Source organism: Musca domestica, unplaced genomic scaffold (assembly GCF_030504385.1).
Source record: "Musca domestica strain aabys unplaced genomic scaffold, Musca_domestica.polishedcontigs.V.1.1 6, whole genome shotgun sequence".
In the NCBI taxonomy this organism is placed as follows: Eukaryota; Metazoa; Arthropoda; class Insecta; order Diptera; family Muscidae; genus Musca; species Musca domestica.
Genome location: NW_026712363.1, coordinates 2190733 through 2207576, shown reverse-complemented (window position 1 = coordinate 2207576; position 16844 = coordinate 2190733). Strand labels below are relative to the sequence as shown.

At 36.5% G+C, this 16844-nt stretch overlaps 1 long non-coding RNA gene across 3 annotated transcripts in view; it reads right to left on the bottom strand.

Annotated features, from left to right (window-relative positions):
• The window catches only part of LOC109611811 (uncharacterized), a 55394-nt gene extending 38978 nt beyond the window's left edge, over positions 1-16416 (bottom strand). For 2 of the 3 annotated variants that reach the window (XR_009343735.1, XR_009343736.1), the window contains exons 1-5: positions 14493-16416; positions 14197-14436; positions 1126-1251; positions 1006-1066; positions 833-948 (exon numbers count right to left, since the gene is read on the bottom strand). This is a non-coding gene — a long non-coding RNA (uncharacterized LOC109611811). The remainder of the gene's footprint in view (positions 1-832; positions 949-1005; positions 1067-1125; positions 1252-14196; positions 14437-14492) is intronic. The other variant, XR_009343737.1, reaches the window with a different exon arrangement.
• Positions 16417-16844: the final 428 nt, after the last annotated feature.

Genomic DNA, 16844 nt, shown 5'->3' with positions numbered 1-16844 from the left:
GTGCAAGGAAAGGTCCTGAAATAAAGGTACATGACACTCGGATAAATTCCGTCGATAAAATCAAATTTCTTAGCCGGCACATTAAGAACAGCCTGACGTTAAAAGACCACTACGATGAGGTAATCAGCTCATGTAGCACAACTCTTAATGCACTCAAAATGATTAATTGGACAAAAGCTGGAATACATCCAAAAATTTCTACAAAATTAGCAAAATCTTTGTTATTCTCAAAAACTGAGTTCTCCGTTTCTTCCATGGCTCACATGCCGAACAATATTAACAAGAAAGTAACAACCTATCAGAACCAGATACTTAGAAGAAGTCTAGGACTGACACCATCCACTCCTGTCCAAATTATTTATGCACTTGCAATAGTTCTTCCACCTGAACAACGCTCCCAATATCTGGCCACCAAGGAACTACTAAAATTCAAATTATTTCACACCGATACCTATGAATCATACAAAGCAAATCCCACAAGCAAAACAAGCTTTGGGCTCATGTACAACAAATTCAAACACATTTTCGACAACACAAAATTCTCTCAGTTTGAAACCCCTGGTAAGAAAATAACATTCCCAATGAATATTTTGAACTCAACTTCTAGCCAGAACTTCTTATTTAAAATTAACTCAAAGTGTTCATCGCTTATGGGAGAACTAAATGCAATTAAAAAGGCAATTGACATTATTCTAGAGGACGGTATTGAAAAGACCCTCATTCTAACAGACAGTAAAAATATCTGTCTTTCATTAAATCACAATAACAACCACAACTACCCTATTAACGAAATAAACTTGAAGATTAACAACTCCAATATCAGTTCACTCACCTTTATATGGGTTCCGTCATATATAGGCATCACAGCAGATGAACGTGCTGACTAGCGGTCACACTTGGCTGTATAATAATAACACATCTATCAATCAATGATGCATATTCCGCAATCTGTGGAATGAATGGGTCAACAACTACACAACAATATGAAGATCAAAAGGCATATACTTCTCCCAATTCTTCGCTTCACCTCCAGTATTACATTGGAAAGCTGGGTTATCTTTGTCACCTGGAGAAATCAAGTTAATAAATCGTATTTTGACTGTCCATACATTTGCAAAGACCTACCTGTTTAAAGTAAATAGAGCGGACACCAACTTATGAGATGTCTGCAACATACCAGAATCTGAAAGTCATCTAATTTTCGCTACATTTCCGGCAGACATTTTGTGGAGAACACGCACGTTTTGTTTTCTGTTGAAAAGTTCTTTGGAAACTTATTATAGGTAATTGTTTTTTGTAGAGATCACACAAAAATTTGTATGCACTTTAAAAGTGCATATAATTGTGTGACAAAAAAATTTTTTTTTTTGTCTTAAACTTTACAAATAAATCATTTAACTTGAATATGGCCCAGACAGAAAGTGTTGACGGCCTACCCAATTCTCTGATTGCTTGCGGCTTGGACAGCGACAGGTCAGAGGGGCATTGGAATAAGGTGGAGTCGAGAAATAAAGCTAAAAGAATGAAGAATGATGCGGGGAGTATGACAAATGCTAGTGGTAGCAGTGCTGATGGAAATTCGGTTATGGATATGGAAGAAGTGAATTATGCTTACAGAATTGACAACAAATCCACGGACCTTGATGGGGCCGAAAGGGTTGAGCCAAAAAAAAAGGAAGATGAATGATGAGAAAGTGCTATATGGTAAGATTAATGTAGGTGAGATAAATGTGCTAGTTGACACATCGGAGGTAGAAAATGTTAAAAATAAAAGGGTCAAAAATGGTCAATATTTTATGGAAAAGATCAAAGACCTGAAATCGGATGAATTCAAGAAAATTATCAAAATGGTCGCTATTGGGGTTACCCTTTGTATGATATCAAATCAGCCAACGACTTTGTTAACAACAACGAGTTAAAAGAGGGAAAAATGAAAGTATTTATACCAAGGAAATTTATTGAGACCTTGGGTGTAATTAGGAATGTTCCATTATGCTGGACTGAGCAGGATATCGTGAGAGACATTGTGTCGTCCATGAAAATTGCCTCAGTTAAAAGATTAGCCAAAAAGGATTCTAGTATTCCCAACAAATTTAATCCGACTGAAACTATCAAGATCGCCTTTTTGTTGATGAACATTCGCAATAGGTAGTTTTCAACAAAACAGTCTTAACTGTGGATACGTATTACTCAGCAGTGAGACAATGCCATAAATGTGGCGGACTGGGTCATACTATACTAGGATGCAGATCGGAAGAGAGGAAATGCGATGGTAATTGCAAGCAATAATATTGTATATTATGCAACAGGGAAGGTCATGTTGCTATTAATAGGAATAAGTGTCCGATTTGAAAAAAGGAGGTGGAAACCAATAAAATCATGACCAAGAGGAAAATGTCCAGAAGAGAATGAGCGGACGAATGAACGGACGAATGAACAGATTTGAACTTTTGATAAACGATGAAACATTTCCGGTCCTGCAGAAGATGAAGGGAAAGGAAAAAGGTGTCAGAGCTGCCAGCAAGGATGATCAGGTGAATGCTATAATGACCCTCATATAAGTTTAGTTCAGTCACGAAAGCGCAAAAGAAGAAATATATTCATCCTCAGGGTGTCAAAATGCCAGAAAGAATGGTTATTCAACCAACTCCTTCTGCTCCAGTTTACCCCAGAGAAGATCTTTTAAGTCACTGAGTTAGACAAGATTACTGGCGAATTATTAAAATTTGTTCAGGACTTTTTCAAAATGAGTGGCAATGCAGTTGCTATTGACGCTATAAACCTCTTTTCTGACAGAATACAAACATGTGGAATATCTACTAACCAGTTCTACACTTCTAATGCTCTTTATACATCTATCCATGGATCTGAAAGTTCTACAATATAATATACAGTCTTTCCAAGCTAATAAGCAATGCGTCGACTCCTTCTGCAACAATTATAATATATTGATATAGCAGTTTTCCCAGAATTTTTTCTGAGAAGTCTAACAAGCCAAACAAGATGATAAATTTTAACCTTATTCAAAAATTCAGAGCAAAAGGCTATGGAGTTGTAGCCATCGCATTTAAAAAACATGTTAAATTTTGCAGAGTCATCTACAATACCAACCATGATATAATAATAGCGAAAAACTTAAACCAACGTCCACATTTCCATATTGCCTCCGTTTATTTCCACCTGTTCAAGCTTCAAACTTAAGATGTGTAAATCTTGGTAAAATTACATTTAAAAGGAATCCTGATCCTGATGGCTCGGTCCTTGATTTGGCCTTTGTTAGCAACGGTTTAGCTATTGATTGGAGTGTTCTGGACAACTACCTCGGGGGTAGTAAACACTTTCCTGTTATCCTACAGCTACATGGTAACATTAATGGTTCTAAGAAGTTCCTTTCCAAAAATATACTGTTTGAATCCTTGAACAAAGTACAATTAGAGCCTGATTTCCAAATGATTGAGGATTCTCTCAAAATGGAGATATCGTATGCAACACCCCACCTAAAGAATGGAAGAACTCCCAAGTATTGGGGGATCGATCAGTTACTGGCTCTGTACCGGAGATATGTAGCTGCGACCAATAAAGCTAGAAAATATCCTTCTTATTTAAAACTGGAGAATGCCATTTTGGAAAAGGAAAACTGGAAAGAGCAGGTAGCAGTGGCCAAATGACACAACTTTCTGGCCATAATTGATGAGTTGAATAGAGAGCCCTGTGCTAGAAAATCTCATTGATCTAAGGGATCAAGTCCCTAGCAACTATTACCTATACCACAACTAATTCAAAGCAGACTCATTCAAATCACATCTCATTCAAACCAGACAATCATTTTATCCACCGAGTAACTAAACAATGTCCTAATGTCCAATGTCGTATCACATACAAAATTATTAATAATCCTTCAGACCAAGCCTATGAAAATCTGCTTATTGCAATGAATAATGCCTGGACAAATTGTGACGTCAAAAGCGAATGGAGAAAAATTAAGATTGTTCAGATTCCAAAAAGAAGCAAGGATTTAGATATACTTACGAATTTTAGACCGATTTCACTTATATCCGTTTTCTTAAAAATGATCAACGTTATGGTGAAGAATCGTCTGCAAAAATTCTTGGACGACAAAAACATTTTACCTCATAAAACATACGCATATAGGAAAAATGTTTCCGCATCTATGTGCATAAATGACTTGCTATACACAATCAATTGCCACAAAGAGCTTGGTGAAAAAGTTATAATCGTAGCACTTGTTATCTCCAGAGCATACGATTGCGTAAAAATTGAGGTTCTCTTCAAAATACATGAAGAACTCCAATTTCCTGATCAAATATCTATCTGGATAATAAATTTTCAAAAGCAGTGAACATTAGTTTTGGGTTAGCAAACTCTTGAAATTTATAATGGTCTTCCCCAGGGGAACTGTTTAAGTCTAACTTTATTCAAAATCTACACACTTGGCTTACATGGAGTCAATGACCAATTCACCAAGAACTTTCAATTTGCTGAAGATTTTACCATACTGTCGGCGTACAATTCTAAGATCCCTTGATCTAAAGTACAATCCAGAAAAAACAATTGCTGTGTATGTAGCAAAGGGTGCAAGGAAAGTTCCTGAAATAAAGGTACATGACACTCGGATAAATTCCGTCGTTAAAATCAAATTTCTTGGCCGGCACATTAAGAACAGCCTTACGTTAAAAGACCACTACGATGAAGTAATTACCTCATGTAACACAACTCTTAATGCACTCTAAATGATTAATTCGACAAAAGCTGGAACACGTCCAAAAATTTCAATAAAATTACCAAAATCTTTGTTATTCTCAAAAACTGAGTTCTCCTTTTCTTCCATGGCTCACATGCCGAACTATATTAACAAGAAAGTAACAACCTATCAGAACCAGATACTTAGAAGAAGTCTAGGTCTGACTCCATCCACTCCTGTCCAAATTATTTATGCATTTGCAATAGTTCTTCCACCTGAACAACGCTCACAATATCTGACCACCAAGGAACTGCTAAAATTCAAATTATTCCACACCGATACTTATGAATCATACAAAGCAAATCCCACAAGCAAAACAAGCTTTGGGCTCATGTACAACAAATTCAAACATATTATCGACAACACAAAATTCTCTCAGTTTGAAACCCCTGGTGAGGAAATAACATTCCCAATAAATATTTTGAACTCAACTTCTAGCCAAAACTTCTTATTTAAAATTAACTCAAAGTGTTCATCGCTTATGGGAGAACTAAATGCAATTAATAAGGCAATTGACATTATTGTAGTGGGCGGTATTGAAGAGGCCTTCATTCTAGAAGACAGTAAAAATATCTGTCTTTCATTAAATCACAATAACAACCACAACCACCTTGCCAACGGAATAGACTTGAAGATTAACAACTCCAATATCAGTTCACTCACTTTTACATGGGTTCCGTCACATATAGGCATCACAGCAGATGAACGTGCTGACTAGCGGCCACAGTTGGCTGTATAATAATAACACATCTACCAATCAATGATGCATATTCCGCAATCTGTGGAATGAATGGGTCAACAACTACAAAACAATGTCAAGAACAAAAGGCATATACTTCTCTCAATTCTTCGCTTCACCTCTAAAATCACATTGGTATGCTGGATTATTTTTGTCACCGGGAGAAATCAAGTTAATACATCGTCTTTTGGCTGACCATGCATTTGCAAAGACCTACCTTTTTAAAGTAAATAGAGAATAGGATACCAACTTATGTGATGTCTGCGACATACCAGAATCTGAAAGTCATCTAATTTTCGCTACACTTCTGCCAGACATTTTGTGGAGAACGCACACGTTTTGTTTTCTGTTGAAAAGTTCTTTGGAAACTTATTATAGGTAATTGTTTTTTGTAAAGATCACACAAAAATTTGTATGCACTTTAAAAGTGCATATAATTGTGTGACAAAAAATTTTTTTTTTGTCTTAAACTTTACAAATAAATCATTTAACTTGAATATGGCCCAGACAGAAAGTGTTGACGGCCTACCCAATTCTCTGATTGTTTGCGGCTTGGACAGCGACAGGTCAGAGGGGCATTGGAATAAGGTGGAGTCGAGAAATAAAGCTAAAAGAATGAAGAATGATGCGGGGAGTATGACAAATGCTAGTGGTAGCAGTGCTGATGGAAATTCGGTTATGGATATGGAAGAAGAGAATTATGCTTACAGAATTGACAACAAATCCACGCACCTTGATGGGGCCGAAAGGGTTGAGCCAAAAAAAAAAGGAAGATGAATGATGAGAAAGTGCTATATGGTAAGATTAATGTAGGTGAGATAAATGTGCTAGTTGACACATCGGAGGTAGAAAATGTTAAAAATAAAAGGGTCAAAAATGGTCAATATTTTATGGAAAAGATCAAAGACCTGAAATCGGATGAATTCAAGAAAATTATCAAAATGGTCGCTATTGGGGTTACCCTTTGTATGATATCAAATCAGCCAACGACTTTGTTAAAAACAACGAGTTAAAAGAGGGAAAAATGAAAGTATTTATACCAAGGAAATTTATTGAGACCTTGGGTGTAATTAGGAATGTTCCATTATGCTGGACTGAGACGGATATCGTGAGAGACATTGTGTCGTCCATGAAAATTGCCTCAGTTAAAAGATTAGCCAAAAAGGATTCTAGTATTCCCAACAAATTTAATCCGACTGAAACTATCAAGATCGGCTTTTTTGTTGATGAACATTCGCAATAGGTAGTTTTCAACAAAACAGTCTTAACTGTGGATACGTATTACTCAGCAGTGAGACAATGCCATAAATGTGGCGGACTGGATCATACTATACTAGGATGCAGATCGGAAGAGAGGAAATGCGATGGTAATTGCAAGCAATAATATTGTATATTATGCAACAGGGAAGGTCATGTTGCTATTAATAGGAATAAGTGTCCGATTTGAAAAAAGGAGGTGGAAACCAATAAAATCATGACCAAGAGGAAAATGTCCAGAAGAGAATGAGCGGACGAATGAACGGACGAATGAACAGATTTGAACTTTTGATAAACGATGAAACATTTCCGGTCCTGCAGAAGATGAAGGGAAAGGAAAAAGGTGTCAGAGCTGCCAGCAAGGATGATCAGGTGAATGCTATAATGACCCCCATATAAGTTTAGTTCAGTCACGAAAGCGCAAAAGAAGAAATATATTCATCCTCAGGGTGTCAAAATGCCAGAAAGAATGGTTATTCAACCAACTCCTTCTGCTCCAGTTTACCCCAGAGAAGATCTTTTGAGTCACTGAGTTAGACAAGATTACTGGCGAATTATTAAAATTTGTTCAGGACTTTTTCAAAATGAGTGGCAATGCAGTTGCTATTGACGCTATAAACCTCTTTTCTGACAGAATACAAACATGTGGAATATCTACTAACCAGTTCTACACTTCTAATACTCTTTATACATCTATCCATGGATCTGAAAGTTCTACAATATAATATACAGTCTTTCCAAGCTAATAAGCAATGCGTCGACTTCTTTTGCAGCAATTATAATATATTGATATAGCAGTTTTCTCAGAATTTTTTCTGAGAAGTCTAACAAGCCAAACAAGATGATAAATTTTATACTTATTCAAAAATTCAGAGCAGATGGCTATGGAGGTGTAGCCATCGCATTTAAAAAACATGTTAAATTTTGCAGAGTCATCTACAATACCAACCATGATATAATAGCGAAAACCTCAAACCAACGTCCAAATTTCTATATTGTCTCCGTATACTTCCACCCGTTCAAGCTTCAAACTTAAGATGTGTAAATCTTGGTAAAATTACATTAAAAAGGAATCCTGATTCTGATTGCTCGGTCCTTGATTTGGCCTTTGTTAGCAACGGTTTAGCTATTGATTGGAGTGTTCTGGACAACTACCTCGGGGATAGTAAACACTTTCCTGTTATCCTACAGCTACATGGTAACATTAATGGTTCTAAGAAGTTCCTTTCCAAAAATATACTGTTTGAATCCTTGAACAAAGTACAATTAGAGCCTGATTTCCAAATGATTGAGGATTCTCTCAAAATGGAGATATCGTATGCAACACCCCACCTAAAGAATGGAAGAACTCCCAAGTATTGGGGGATCGATCAGTTACTGGCTCTGTACAGGAGATATGTAGCTACGACCAATAAGGCTAGAAAATACCCTTCTTATTTAAAACTGGACAATGCCATTTTGGAAAAGGAAAACTGGAAAGAGCAGGTAGCAGTGGCCAAATGACACAACTTTCTGGAGAGTCATCTACAATACCAACCATGATATAATAATAGCGAAAACCAACGTTCAAATTTCCATATTGTCTTCGTATACTTCCACCCGTTCAAGCTTCAAACTTAAGATCTGTTAAGATGTTCGACCAATAAAGCTAGAAAATACCCTTCTTATTTAAAACTGGAGAATGCCATTTTGGAAAAGGAAAACTGGAAAGAGCAGGTAGCAGTGGCCAAATGACAGAACTTTCTGGCAATAATTGATGAGTTGAATAGAGAACCCTGTGCTAGAAAATCTCAGTCATCTAAGGGATCAAGTCCCTAACAACACACCTATTACCTATACCACAACTCACTCAAACCAGACTCATTCAAACCAGACAATCGTTTTAGCCACCGAGGAAGTAAACAATGTCCTAATGTCCAATGTCGTATCACTTAAGAAATTGTTAATAATCCTTAAGACCAAGCCCATGAAAATCTGCTTATTGCAATGAATAATGCCTGGACAAATTGTAACGTCAAAAACGAATGGAGGAAAATTAAGATTGTTCCGATTCCAAAAAGAGGCAAGGATCTAGATATACTTACGAATTTTAGACCGATTTCACTTATATCCAATTTCTTAAAAATCATCAACCTTATTGTGAAGAATCGTCTTCAAAAATTCTTGGACGACAAAAACATTTTACCTCATAAAACATACGCATATAGGAAAAATGTTTCCGCATCTATGTGCATAAATGACTTGCTATACACAAGTCTAACTTTATTCAATATCTACACACTTGGCTTACATGGAGTCAATGACCAATTCACGAAGAACTTTCAATTTGTTGAAGATTTTACCATACTATCGGCGTACAATTTAAGCATTCTAAGATCCCTTAATCTCACGTACAATCCAGAAAAAAAAACAACTGCTATGTATGTAGCAAAGGGTGCAAGGAAAGTACCTGAAATAAAGGTACATGACACTCGGATAAATTCCGTCGATAAAATCAAATTTCTTGGCCGGCACATTAAGAACAGCCTTACGCTAAAAGACCACTACGATGAGGTAATCAACTCATGTAACACAACTCTTAATGCACTCAAAATGATTAAATGGCTGAAAGCTGAAATACATTCAAAAACTTCAACAAAATTAGCAAAACTTTGTTATTCTCGAAAACTGAGTTCTCCGTTTCTTCCATGGCTCACATGCCGAACTATATTAACAGGAAAGTAACAACCTATCAGAACCAGATACTTTGAAGAAGTCTAGGACTGACTCCATCCACTCCTGTTCAAATTATTTATGCACTTACAATAGTTCTTCCACCTGAACAACGCTCACAATATCTGGCCACCAAGGAACTGCTAAAATTCAAATTATTTCACACCGATACCTATGAATCATACAAAGCAAATCCCACAAGCAAAACAAGGTTTTTGCTCATGTACATGAAATTAAAACATATTATCGACAACACAAATTTATCTAAGTTTGAAACCCCTGGTGGGAAAATAACATTCCTAATGAATATTTTGAACTCAACTTCTAGCCAGAACTTCTTATTTAAAATTAACTCAAAGTGTTCATCGCTTATGGGAGAACTAAATGCAATTAATAAGGCAATTGACATTATTCTAGTGGACGGTATTGAAAAGGCCCTCTAACAAACAGTAAAAGAGTCTGTCTTTCATTAAATCACAATAACAACCACAACTACCTTGCCAACGAAATAAACTTGAAGATTAACAACTCCAATATCAGTTCACTCGCCTTTATATGGGTTCCGTCACATATAGGCATCACAGCAGATGAATGTGCTAACTAGCGGCCACAGTTGGCTGTATAAAAATATCACATCTATCAATCAATCAATGCATATTCCGCAATCTGTGGAATGAATGGGTCAACAACTGCAAAACAATATGAAGAACAAAAAGCATATGCTTCTTCCAATTCTTCGCTTCACCTCTAAAATCACAATGGTATGCTGGGTTATCTTTGTCACCTGGAGAAATCAAGTTAATACATCGTCTTTTGGCTGACCATACATTTACAAAGACCTACCTTTTTAAAGTAAATAGAGCAGACACCAACTTATGTGATGTCTGCAACCTACCAGAATCTGAAAGTCATCTAATTTTTGCTACACTTCCAGCAGACATTTTTTGGACAACGCACACGTTTTGTTTTCTATTGAAAAGTTCTATGGAAACTTATTATAGGTAATTGTTTTTTTTTTTTTTTTTTTGTAGAGATCACACAAAAATTTGTATGCACTTTAAAAGTGCATATAATTGTGTGACAAAAAAATATTTTTTTGTCTTAAACTTTAAAAATACATAACTTAACTTGAATATGGCCCAGGCAGAAAGTGTTGACGGCCTACCCAATTCTCTGATTGTTTGCGGCTTGGACAGCGACAGGTCAGAGGGGCATTGGAATAAGGTGGAGTCGAGAAATAAAGCTAAAAGAATGAAGAATGATGCGGGGAGTATGACAAATGCTAGTGGTAGCAGTGCTGATGGAAATTCGGTTATGGATATGGAAGAAGAGAATTATGCTAACAGAACTGACAACAAATCCACGCACCTTGATGGGGCCGAAAGGGTTGAGCCAAAAAAAAGGAAGATGAATGATGAGAAAATGCTATATGGTAAGATTAATGTAGGTGAGATAAATGTGCACATCGGAGGTAGAAAATGTTAAAAATAAAGGTGTCACAAATGGTCAATATTTTATGGAAAAGATCAAAGACCAGAATTCGGATGAATTCAAGAAAATTAACAAGATGGTCGCTATTGGGGTTACCCTTTGTATGATATGAAATCAGCCAACGACTTTGTTAACAACAGCGAGTTAAAAGAGGGAAAAATGAAAGTATTTATACCAAGGAATTTTATTGAGACCTTTGGTGTAATTAGGAATGTTCCATTATGCTGGACTGAGCAGGATATCATGAGAGACATTGTGTCGTCCATGAAAATTGCCTCAGTTAAAAGATTAGCCAAAAAGGATTCTAGTATTCCCAACAAATTTAATCCGACTGAAACTGTCAAGATCGGCTTTTTTGTTGATGATCATTCGCAATGGGTAGTTTTCAACAAAACAGTCTTAACAGTGGATACGTATTACTCAGCAGTGAGACAATGCCATAAATGTGGCAGACTGGATCATACTAAACTAGGTTGCAGATCGGAAGAGAGGTGTTTGAAATGTGGTTTGGGCAAGGGGAAATGCGATGGTAATTGCAAGCAATAATATTGTATATTATGCAACAGGGAAGGACAAGTTGCTGTTGATAGGAATAAGTGTCCGATTTGAAATAAGGAGGTGGAAACCAATAAAATCTTGAAAAAATGTCCAGAAGAGAATTGTTGGATGAATACTTACGAATGAACAGATTTGAACTTTCTGCCGACGATGAAGGAAAAGGAAAAAGGTGTCAGCGCTGTCAGCAAGGATGATCAGGTGAATGCTATAATGGCCCCACATGAACAAATATGTTCATCCTCAGGGTGTCAAAATGCCAGAAAGAATGTTTAGTCAACCATCTCCTTCTGCTCCAGTTTACCCCCAGAGAAGATCTTAGAGTCACTGAGTTAGAAAATATTACTGGCGAATTATTAAAATTTGTTCAGGACTTTTGCAAAATGAGTGGCAATGCAGTTGCTATTGACGCTGTAAACCTCTTTTCTGACAGAATACAAAAATGTGGAGTATCTACTAACCAGTTCTACACTTCTAATACTCTGTATACATCTAGCCATGGGTCTGAAAGTTCTACAATATAATATACCGTCTTTCCAAGCTAATAAGCAATACGTCGATTTCTTTTGCAACAATTATAATATTGATATAGCAGTTTTCTCAGATTTTTTTTCTGAGAAGTCTTACAGTACGTTTACATGTATATACGTTTAACCCACTGGATTTGGATTAACATTGTCATATCCATTACGTCCATTATATTCATTATACTTCAAATAATACGTCCATTATACTTCAAATAAATCCTATCAAAGTGGGTTAACCCTACAAAAAGTTCTAACGTAAACATGGCATAACAAGCCAAACAAGATGATAAATGTTAACCTTATTCAAAAATTCAGAGCAGATGGCTAAGGAGGTGTAGCCATTGCCTTTAAAAAACATGTTAATTTTTGCAGTCATCTACAATTCCAACCATGATATAATAATAGCGAAAACCTTAAACCAACGTCCAAATTTCCATATTGTCTTCGTATACTTCCACCCGTTCAAGCTTCAAACTTAAGATGTGTAAATCTTGGTAAAATTACATTTAAAAAGAATCCTGATTCTGATTGCTCGGTCCTTGATTTGGCCTTTGTTAGCGACGGTATAGCTATTGACTGGAGTGTTCTGGACAACTACCTCGTGGGTAGTAAACACTTTCCTGTGATCCTACGGATATATGGTAACATTAATGGTTCTAAGAAATTCCTTTCCAAAAATAAATTGTTTGAATCATTGAACAATGTACAATTAGAGCCTGATTTCGAAATGATTGATGATTCTCTCAAAATGCAGATATCGTATGCAACACCCCACCTAAAGAATGGAAGAACTCCCAAGTATTGGGGGATCGATCAGTTACTGGCTCTGTACAGGAGATATGTAGCTGCGACCAATACGGCTAGAAAATACCTTTCTTATTTAAAACTGGAGAATGGCATTTTGGAAAAGGAAGACTGGAAAGAGCAGGTAGCAGTGGCCAAATGGCACAACTTTCTGGAGAGTCATCTACAATACCAACCATGATATAATAATAGCGAAAACCTTAAACCAACGTCCAAATTTCCATATTATCTCCGTATACATCCACCTGTTCAAGCTTCAAACTTAAGATGTGTTAAGATGTGCGATCAATAAGGCTAGAAAATACCCTTCGTATTTAAAACTAGAGAATGACATTTTGGAAAAGGAAAACTGGAAAGAGCAGGTAGCAGTGGCCAAATGACACAACTTTCTGGAGAGTCATCTACAATACCAACCATGATATAATAATAGCGAAAACCTTAAACCAACGTCCAAATTTCCATATTGTCTCCGTATACTTCCACCCGTCTACTGAGGTGGAAGAATTTATTGATGAAATGGAGAAAGTAATACAGTTTTTGGAAGATATGGAGGAGGTTATGGTCCTTAGTAACTTCAATGCCAGGTGCGAAGCTTCGGGAGATGTGATATCCAGTAGAAGAGGAAAGAATTTAGAAAATATAATACTAGCTTCAAACTTGAGATATGTAAATCTTGGTAAAATTACATTTAAAAGGAATCCTGAATCGGATGGCTGGGTCCTTGATTTGGCCTTTGTTAGCAACGGTATAGCTATTGACTGGAGTGTTCTGGACAACTACCTCGTGGGTAGTAAACACTTACCTGTGATCCTACGGATATATGGTAACATTAATGGTTCTAAGAAGTTCCTTTCCAAAAATAAATTGTTTGAATCATTGAACAATGTACAATTAGAGCCTGATTTCGAAATGATTTAGGATTCTCTCAAAATGCAGATATCGTATGCAACACACCACCTAAAGAATGGAAGAACTCCCAAGCATTGATGGAACGATCAGTTACTGCCTCTGTACAGGAGATATGTAGCTGCAACCAATAAGGCTAGAAAATACCTTTCTTATTTAAACCTGGAGAACGCCATTTAGGAAAAGGAAAACTGGAAAGAGCAGGTGGCAGTGGCCAAAGACAGAGCTTTCTGGCCAAAATTGATGAGTTAAATAGAGAGCTCTGTGCTAGAAAATCTTCAAGAATCATCAAAAATGTCAGAAAAAGGCACGATGAGCCCAGATCGCATTGGAACGAAGAGATCAACCAATGCTACTTAAATTACTTGAAAGACCAGGTTCCTGTTGTGGATTGTATGGAGGAGCTGACTCACGATGTGGATGATAATGATGTTTTTACCTACCTTAGAATTCGAAGACTTTGAAAATTGTCAGCAGGAGGAGTTGACGGAGTCACTTACTCCATACTTAAGGCATTACCGGGGATATTTAAGAGGGTTATTCTCACTGTCATAAATAATACTATTGAGGATAATTGCATACGCTGTAGTTGGAAGTGCATCAAGATTGTTCCTATCCCGAAACCAAACAAAGATCACGACCAAACTTATAATTTCCGACCCATCTCTCTTATACCCGTGTTGCTGAAATGTTGCAATATAATGATAAAGGATATAATACAAAGACATATTGAGCATACCAATGTTAATGTCAGGAATCGCTCCATCTCGACTTGTATTAATGATCTACTCCACCGATTGTCCTTACTTAAAATCAATGGATTTGAAACCGTGATCTTATCTCTTGATATAAGTAATGCATACAACTGCGTTAAGTACGATATCCCAATAAATTTAAATGGGTTCTACTGTAGGTGGATACATAATTTTTTATCTGAACGGACACTTGTGAGGGGAAATGGGAAGATTACTGTCAAGGATGGTCTTCAATATATATACTGCTGAATTACACCAGATTGAAAACAGCAACACCATGGTCTTTCAGTATGCGGACGACTTTATCATCCTATTCTATAATAGAGATTTTGAGATTGCTGCTCAAAATCTTCAGACGAAAACTCTTATCTTCAAAAGATACTGTAACAGTTTAAACCTCTCCTTTAATCCATCCAAATCACATACAATGTACTTTGCAAAAAAAAAAAACAGCACAAAGAGATCAATTTAAGTATCAATGGCTTTACCGTAAAACAGCAACGGAAATTAACATTTATTGGAAGAGTGTTAACCATCTCCCTGACGGTCAAGGATCATTACGAAAAAATCGGCCGTGATATTCGTTCAAGGTCAAACATGTTATAGTGCTTGGCCTCCGTGAAAGGTGGCAACCAAAGAACGCACTAAATATATATAAAAGTGTGGTACGATCCAAACTTTAGTACGCGAGAACATTCACTGCTAACTCACCCGAATACATAAATAAGAAAATTGACACACTCAAAATGATATATTAAGACGGTGTCTTGGGGTTACAAAGTCTACCCCACTCATGTGTTGTATACCGTTGCCCAAGAACTCCCACCAAAATATAGAGCCTTAACAACTGCTTTGTTTGATATTATTTCAGATAATCCAGTAATGAAGTCTATTTACAGCCATGTCTACTATGAGTTTAAGACAAATTTCGACAGCTTTATGAACATTCCTAACTTTACACGACAAAAGAGTCTACAACTCAAACTCAACTTATTATCTGATTCCATCTATTTCCGCAAGCTCTATGGGGTGTGCGGCCTACAACAATTCTCTAGATCAAAAATTCTACATTAAAATTGGCTTCAAATCATCATCAATGTTTGGAGAGCTTTGGTCTTTATTCAATGCTCTTGAGATAGCTGTTGGAGATAGATTTAAAAAATGTGTGTTCTTCACTGACAGTCTTTTGGCATGCAAAGCACTTATCAATGACAATTGTGACAACTATACGGTCGCAGTGTTCCACAACAAATTAGCTGCATCTAATATTGAATCATGCCATGTTGTCTGGACATCCAGCCATTGTGGCATTGAGGCTGATGCAATTGCGAAAATCGCATATACGGTGCTCCACTAGAAGTTAAATTATCTAATAATGAAGCTCTGAGAGCTATCAAAGAACATATTTATGAAGACTGGAATGATGAATTTGTTTTTAAATCAGAAACAAAAGGAAGAAAATTTGCCTCAATTACAAACAATATATACGAAAAACCCTGGTATAATGGGACTGGGTGGATCCCAAATGATATAAAGATAATGAACCGCCTTTTATGTGATCACATATATACTAAAGAACACCAACACCGAATTGGTGTATTAGTTACGAAACAACTATCAGCCTGTTCCACGATCTCGAAAGAAAATTTGTGCGAACGAAGGCTACTCACTCACTTTCGTATAAGAATGCGTTCCACTAACTTTCGTTCTTTCTTTCGCATAGCCTTACTTGATTCAGTGTTGCTAAATATTTTTTGGAAAAATTAATCGCGAAATAAGGAAAAAAAGCGCCAAATGTCTAATTTAACCCCGAAAAAGACGCAGTGGCACTGTCTCAACTGACAGTTCAGTTGTAAACAAACAAATTGTAAATAAACAAACAAAAAAATTTCTAGTGATTGTGTTCAAACTATTTGTGTTCTTAAAAAATAAAAAAAAATGAATATTTCTATAGCCCTATTTTTTATGGATGATGTGGAGGAGGTTCAGAATGTGCCACGGAGTCATTTAAGAGATTCTTCGAGTTTATTTGAAGTACCTAACAACCAGTAAGTATAATTGTATTTTTACATTTTTGAAGTAATAAAAAATGAATTTTTTTAGGTTTGTGGCCAAGATCGGCTTTTTTGTTGATGATCATTCGCAATGGGTAGTTTTCAACAAAACAGTCTTAACAGTGGATACGTATTACTCAGCAGTGAGACAATGCCATAAATGTGGCAGACTGGATCATACTAAACTAGGTTGCAGATCGGAAGAGAGGTGTTTGAAATGTGGTTTGGGCAAGGGGAAAAATGGTAATTGCAAGCAATAATATTGTATATTATGCAACAGGG